The following is a 7,873-nucleotide window of genomic DNA, read 5'->3' on the forward strand; positions in this document are numbered from 1 at the left end:
CTCAAAAATAAATAAAAACATTAAATTTTTTAAAAAATGTTTTATTTAAAAAAATAAAACAAATATTCCAAATTTATTCTGTAGAAGAACCTCTGGCTACAAATAAATATTCAATAAACACTTACTTGGGGTTCACTGAGCTCTCAGTGTTTTGTTAGCCCTCAGAATATGTTGATTAGGCTCCTAACCAATGCCCTTAAGATTCTTACAATTAATAACATCAGGTATTAGTTGGTAATCAGGGAACATATCACAAAGGCAAAGATAAGGAGGCCAAATGCAAGTTGCAGTCTTGGTGTTCCGCTGCCAGGTTGGACGGGAAGCCCAGGTCTGACCTCATTTTTAAATCCTCTAGGAAACGTATACATCCAAAGGATCCGGAGGAAAAAATAAGGACACATATTTCTTTGTAAGGACATGAGTATCTATGTTGTTACGTACATCTCATAGCACCCATTGACTGAGTTTCTGGAATACATAATCGAGTTTCCTATAGTAAATTATATTTAAATAAAGACCTTTTTAAGAATCACTGCAATACAGCCTACTCCAGTATCTACAGGGCTTGGAATTGAGGTACACGGGAAAGCAAAGAAGCTGCTTCGTATACTGCAGAAGATCACGGCAGATACCCTCAGAACTCACTTTGCAAAGCTACCCCTTACTGAACCATGCCTATGCCCTGTGTGTTTGAAGACATGGTCTTGCTTAAATAACGATTGTTAACAAAGCGATCATGAATCCTCCTTTCAGTTTCCTTTTATAATACTCCAGTATTATAAAATTAAAAACAAGAATAACATCAAACATGGACAGTGTGGATCTTAATATCGTTTTTAGAAATAATAAAAATATCATATAAGGGATGTACATCATATGCTTTCGATGATGTCACTAAATTAAAAAAAAAGTCTGAAATAATCAAGCTTAATATTTTGCCGAACTTCAGTCACATTAAAAATCATAGCTTTATACATTTTAGTACAGTTTTTAAAATTAGAAGTGTATTATTCAAGTTAAGATTATATAACATGTTTCAGGTCTATCTTCTTGATTTAGAACATTGAAATATTTGCACACATGGAAAACACACCTCCACTGTAGTCTGGACACAGCCAATGTAAATGTTAGGAGTGGTGTTTCAGAATGTTTATAATGTCTTGCTACACAGGGGAGCCGGTGATTCCCAGAGAGGGTGAGGCGGTGAGATGTGGATCAATAAAGCGGGGAAAGAGAGGGGAAAAAATGAAGTCTCTTTTAGACTTTTAATTTCTAAGCAGGCTATAGGTGGCCCTGATAAATTTCCCAAACATGTGGGTATGGGGATAGCAGCAGACCAAACTTCCAAGTGTTCAGTAGGCTCACGCCTGCTGAGAGTCAGAAGTCTTGGATTTGAAATGAGATTGATACCGCAGGACATTCAGCGTTGTCTTCCTTCCAGGAAGGGACTCGGACTTTTTTGCTTTTCTGACTGACAGGAATCAGCACAAGAACGTGAATAGTTTTAAGGAAGGTGAATAATATGAATATAAATAAATATCGCTTCACAACAAATAAGGCAAGTGGACAAAATGATTTAGGGACAAGTAGAAAACTAGATATCAAAAGCCATGCATTTAATGGGCTTTTCGATACCTGTAAAGTGATCACTGGAAGCAGGATAAATTTACTGTTGGGTACTTATGAAGGCTTTTCATAATCTCAAAGAGTGCTTCTTACCTCATTAAAGAAGTTTTCAGTTAGATACATCGTACTTAAGTAAAATTCCAGGACGTGAAGCACTGATTGGGTAGCTCAGTATTTTGACAGATACTGAAAATGGGACAAGCCTCCATTCTTACATTTTAATTAATCTTAGCTTTAAAGTCTTTTGCAAACAAATAATTTCCGGTTTCTCCAGAACATATGCATAGTAATTAGAACGCCAATGCAAATGTTTTTGGAAATAATTATTGATGTAAACAGGTCAGTTTACCTCTAGGAATTATCCCAAGTATCTCTCTCAATACAAAGGGGACAACCTTACCTGAAGGAGGATTCCGTAAAGTGCTTGTAACCTAGGGGGGCGCCCAAACTGGGCACAATCCAGTTCCCTCCTCCCAATAGACAGGGATGCAGCATCCCAGGGTTAAGTATCAATGCTCATTCTTTTGCCAGGTTTACCCTCTGCTGAACATCCTTTTTTCTTCTCAGCTCCCTGGTTTTAGGCTTTTACCCTTGCTATTAACTAACCTCCATGGCTCTTTCATGATCATCCTTGTCTTTCCTGGAGAGAAACTTTCCTGATGAGGCAGCTGATGCATTGGAACCTGCAGACTATGAAGCCAGATACTGATGGGTATCTTTCTTGGCTATAGTCACTGAATCTATTGAACTTATAGTTTTTCATGTGTGGATAGGGATAATAATTTCATATAAGGCATTCAGGTAAATATAGCACCTACTTTATTAGGTTTCATCAAAATTCTAAATGAGAGAACATCTGTGAAGTGCTTACCATAGTGCTTGACACTCATTGATATAAGCTCTATTATTATTAATCATTATTATTATTATTATTATTATTATTCAGTACTATATGTGCCCGCTTGGCATGCAGCAATTATTCCATCAGTGACAGCTCCTAATATTGCTCTCATTTGACATTCTTTTTAGACCTGCTTATTTGCTAGGTCATCTTTGTTGGCTTGACAAAGACAGGAAGGAAGTATGGTAGTCAGATTTTACATAACTATTTTTCCCTTCTTCTTGCTAGCTTTTAGAAACTCATATTTGTAACCTGCATTCATTCATTTGTTCATTTCTTCTTAGAGTCATTTATTCAATGAAAAATTTTTGAGTACTTGCTCCATTCCAGATTCTGTGCTGGATTCTTATAAATACATATTAGCCTATATAATTCTCAGAATAACTGGCTACACAGGCACTATGGTATTCATCTTATTGATGAGGAAACTGAATAGGAAGTCAAGAAACCTGTAGAGGTCCATTTAGAGTTCAGTATATCTGATCCCAAATCTGGATTCCTCTCACTCCCCCCAAGAAGCTTTAGACAGTTTGTCTCCTCTGCTCTCAAAACCAAGCACAGCACCTAGTCAATTACATTTTACAAATAAGAATGTAAGACCTGAAAAAGATGATTAGTCTCTGTAACTTCCATGTACATGAAAGCTTTACGATTTCCCCAAATTACAATTCTATGCTTCTAAGCATCCAGTCTCTGAAAGTTATGCTGTCATAGAAGGACTCGACAGTCAGAGGCAGCCTCTGAAACGACTATTTTTCATTTGAAATGGTGTTCCTAACTGTATGAATGGCCACTCTCTGTACAATTGATCAGTTCAACTGGGTGGTTGATTCGATTTGGTCATCAGCACAGCTGTAGAAACCATATGCATCATTTTTTTTCCCCCAATCGAATGTTACTGCTGAACAAGCACAACCATAAGATTACATAGGGTGTTACAACCACTGGGTTAGCTCTGTGCACATGTGGATTGTTGAAAGGCTAACTCTTTCATTGACTTACTTGCCAGTGTCTGGGAGAGTTGGAGGGAGATGGGATGATGCATATTTTGTTTGTGTCCTGGCAGTTTTATTAGTCCTTCTCAGGGAAAAACAAAGAAACAGACAAACAAACAAACAGGTTGAGAAAATTATTTTCCTAAACTTTCAATCAAAACTTGAAAAATGCTTAGAATTCCATTTCTTTTATACCATGGACTAGGTTTCTTTTCTGACATGTCAGAACAGAGGATGTGTGCCTGAATGGAACATTGCTAGCATAAGGGTTTTGGGAAATCTTTGTTACTTCTTTTTTTCTTTTCCACAAAAACAGCTGGTATCTAGGTGGGGCTCTAATTTTTGTCTTTTGGTTCTATCACGATTTTAAATTGGCTTATCAGAATCTTATGTAAGGGAAATTTTGTCATCTAGGGATTTTGTGAGTTTATGTTTACACAATTTACCCTGTTTTCTAAATAATATTTATGTGTGCATGAATTTCCAATTCATTTAGACATATTCAGATGAATGATTGCTATAGCTTTGGTTTTTGAATGTAAGCTATTCCAACATTTCTTTTCAATCTTCTTGTTCATTATATTCAGATTCTTAAAAGTAATTAATTCATGGGGTAAAAAAATATCCAAGAACAATACATGAACCATTAAGCAATAAAGGATTTCTTCTTCCTCTTTCAGAACAAATTATTATTATTATTATTATTTAGATTCCATAAAAACAGTAACATGCAAAACACAAAATCCTCCTTTGTTTCCCGTTACCTTCCCAGGAAATATGATCATTTTCACAATATAACTTCGCATCATCATTTTTAAGGATTTCTCATGCCCCTGAACTCCTAACTCCACAAACATTCAATGTCCTAGGTCTCCATCAACGGAGTCTCAGTCTCTCCTGATTTTCATTGCTTAAGTGACCTACACTTTATCTCTGGGCATCTCCCCTGGATTTGAAAACTAGCTTTATAAATAAAAAGTATTGCATATCCACAAGGCATATTTCAGTTTGCTTTTTTGGTTGTTTACTACATAGAGATGTTTCCTGCATTTTTATTGATAATTATTCATTGTTTTCCTTCAACAAACATTCTCTTTGGGGTCAGACACTGAAGTCTTTATAGTTGTCACTATTCTACCATAAGAGAATCATCCCAGTTGCCAGTAGGTTTTACCTCATCATCCTTTTGTTCGAAGTCACATTCTAATAAGAAGTATTCTTGGGAGATATTAGCCTATTGTAGGTCTTTCTTTTCTCCCAACTGTTCCTGCTTATGAACTACACTCGTATTGGCTAGATGTCAGAGATGTCTAGAGAGTTATAATCATACCCATTTCATTACCTCATCCTTCCTCTTCTGCAATTTATTCCCTTATCTATACTCTTGGAAAAAAATGCATTTGGTCCCTCAAATTTCCAGATAAGTACAGCATTAAATTTTGGTGTGTAGTTTTGATCTTGTGAGTATAAATCCCATGCTACCCACTGACCTTCCTCTCTCATCTTTGTTTTATTTTGTTATAAAGTCTGTGCGTGCTCTTAGAAGACCTTAGCTGTTTATTATCACTTTCAAAATAAGAATGCCATTGCCTTTATAAAAACCAATATGGTGAAATGTATCAAAAGTCTTAATAATGATTAAAAGTTTTCATCAAGTAATTTTTAGATTCATGAAAGTACACATGCATAATGCAATGTTATTCAGTCATTTATTTGTTTATCTCAAAGAATTTTAAACATTTTTGAGATGCTTAGGAAATAGTAACTCAACAAATACATATTAAGTCTCATTATATGCCAGGCACTGTTTCAGTGGTAATCAAAAAGATCAATAAGAAATTATATGATAGTAGGTCATGATTATTTGCATTTTAATATAAAGGAAATAGATAGAAATAAAGCAACAGAGACATATGAGAGAATCTATGGATTCTTCCTATTTTTAGAAATATTTCCCAATAAGCATTGTATATTTTTATAATTAAAAAAAAAACTAAGCCTACTTATTTTCAAGGTATAATGCTTAATGAATAACACTTTTTCCTCCATGTGCTTGATTACCAGGTAGAGTAAGAAAGATAATAATAAGTAGAATGATATTACTAATATAGTCTGGGCCTTAGGCATTGGTAATATCAATGTAATGCACACTTGGAGGGAATTTTGTAATAGTTCCTAAATACCTAATGATAGAATAACTGTACTAGAATCAAGAGGATGACTACATTAAATACATATTCTGAGTTTCACTTCAAACCCATTGAGCTAGAGATTCCAGGCGGGTTTACCTTAGCCGCTGTTAATGCTCATTTGTCTTCTGAGAAACATTCCATGAAACCTTAGCTGCTTATGACAACAAATTTTGCTACCTCACAGTTTCTGAGGGTGAAAAATTAAGAATCAGTTCAGTAGTTGGGTGGTTCTGGTTTAGGATATCTCATGGGGTCAAGTCAAGGTGGGAGACTGAGGGATAGTCATATAATCATCTGAGGGTGTGGTTCAGGCTGTAGGATTCCTCCCATGGTGACTCATTCACAGGGCTGTTGATTAAATGCCTCACATCCTTCTTGGTTGTTAAAAGGAAGCCCCTGCATCTCACTACATGGTCCTCTCCATGTTGCTTGAGTGTCCTCATGACTTGGCAGGGGCCCTCCCCCAGAGCAAGTGATTCTAGAGAAAGGACAAGGAAGAAATCACAATGCTTAGTCTCCAAGTCACACACCATCTTTTCCACTCTATTCTATATTTTATTGGAGGTTACTGAGTCTAGTTCAGAGCAAGGAGAGGGGAATTAAGATCCCAACTCCTGAAAGTAAGAATCTTAAAAGAATTTCTGTATTACTTTGAAACCATCCCCGACCTTTAGTATCTATGATTACACCCCAAACTCTTCCCCTCCTAACTCTAAAGCACAAGCAGAGTGGAGACTAATATGGCATCCCTCTCCTGGTTCAGGAATCTTTGCTAGGGTGAACAATGGTTCCCCATGTCTCATTTAAAACCTCACCTGGTTCCAGGGAGGACTTCATTTCACATGATGGCCCATTCTTTCTTTGAACAGATTCAGACTACAAGAGCTTTTTCCCATTATACTAAGTCACTGCCTATGCTGGGAACCTCTCTATATCAGTTCTAATGTCTTATCTCCAGACAAGATAAAAAAGAAAAGTATTGTGTGCTCCTCCTCCTCTTCGGAGAATTTGATTCTATAAGATTATGGATGTCATCTTAACTTTTTTGTAGGTGAGTGTCATGTAAAGGAAGCCTTGAGCAATATGGGATTCACAGGGAAACTGCTCAGAAAAGTGGGTAGACAGGGATACAAGAAAAAAGAAAGCCTAGAATTTTAAATGGGTAGAAGGCAGAGAGAAAGGGGCTATTTTCTAAATGGTAAAGGAGATGTTTCAAAACACCTTCATGATTTTGTCAAGAAATGTAAATCTCATGTGTATGAAACATGGGAATATAAAGTTCTGAAATAGTTCAGAAATGAGGGGGAAAAAACCCCTCCATGATGTGTTTTGTCAAGTGGAGTCATTCAGGGAAAACAACAACAACACCACCAACAACAATAGGAAGCTAACAAACAAACAAAGAACCCTTATAATTAGTCAATATCCCATTTTCTATATGAAGGGGGTCGAGGGAAGATGATAGTCCCTTGGGAGCATTGAACCTTTTGGTGACAAATAATTCTCCTTCCTTCCAGAAAGGGAGTGTGGCAATAGGGATATGACTGACTTGTTTCCCCCACAGTGTGGGGTAGAGGAGACAATTTTTTATAATATCAGAATGTTGGCAAGAAGGAGATGCCTGCATCTCAATCTCAGCGTGAGGGTGGGCTGAGCTGCAGTTCATGTGCCTTCACCATGCTGCTACTTACTACAGCATGGCAAGAGGAACTTAGAGAGAGAGAAGAGAGGCATCACAACTTTGAATAGGGATGTAAATCCTTTCCCTGGTAAATATGACAGAGGTGAAAGGAGATCTTGTGAGTTCAGACCAAATCATGGAAGGAACCACAAGCAGCTGCTGGAAGCTCCCCATGACACTTCCTGGCTAGTGGCAAACCCTGTAGGGGGCACATAGGCATCTGCCGTTATTAGAAAGAGTGGAGGAATGCAGGCTGTGTTCTCAGAGTTGAACCATGCTTGACAACCATGCAAGAGACCATCCAGATAAAGACATCAGCCCCTGGAGTCAACAGAAAATACACTACATCTCAGTAGCTTACCTTCTATGGCCACTGATTGACATTTATCCACATTGATACAGGTACTTTCCTACTCCTTACCTTACTCCCACCACTTCCATAATGGAAGGAAGAACAATAGAGGCACAGTTAGCAGGC

This window comes from Lynx canadensis, chromosome C1, assembly GCF_007474595.2.
Source record: "Lynx canadensis isolate LIC74 chromosome C1, mLynCan4.pri.v2, whole genome shotgun sequence".
Classification (NCBI taxonomy): Eukaryota; Metazoa; Chordata; class Mammalia; order Carnivora; family Felidae; genus Lynx; species Lynx canadensis.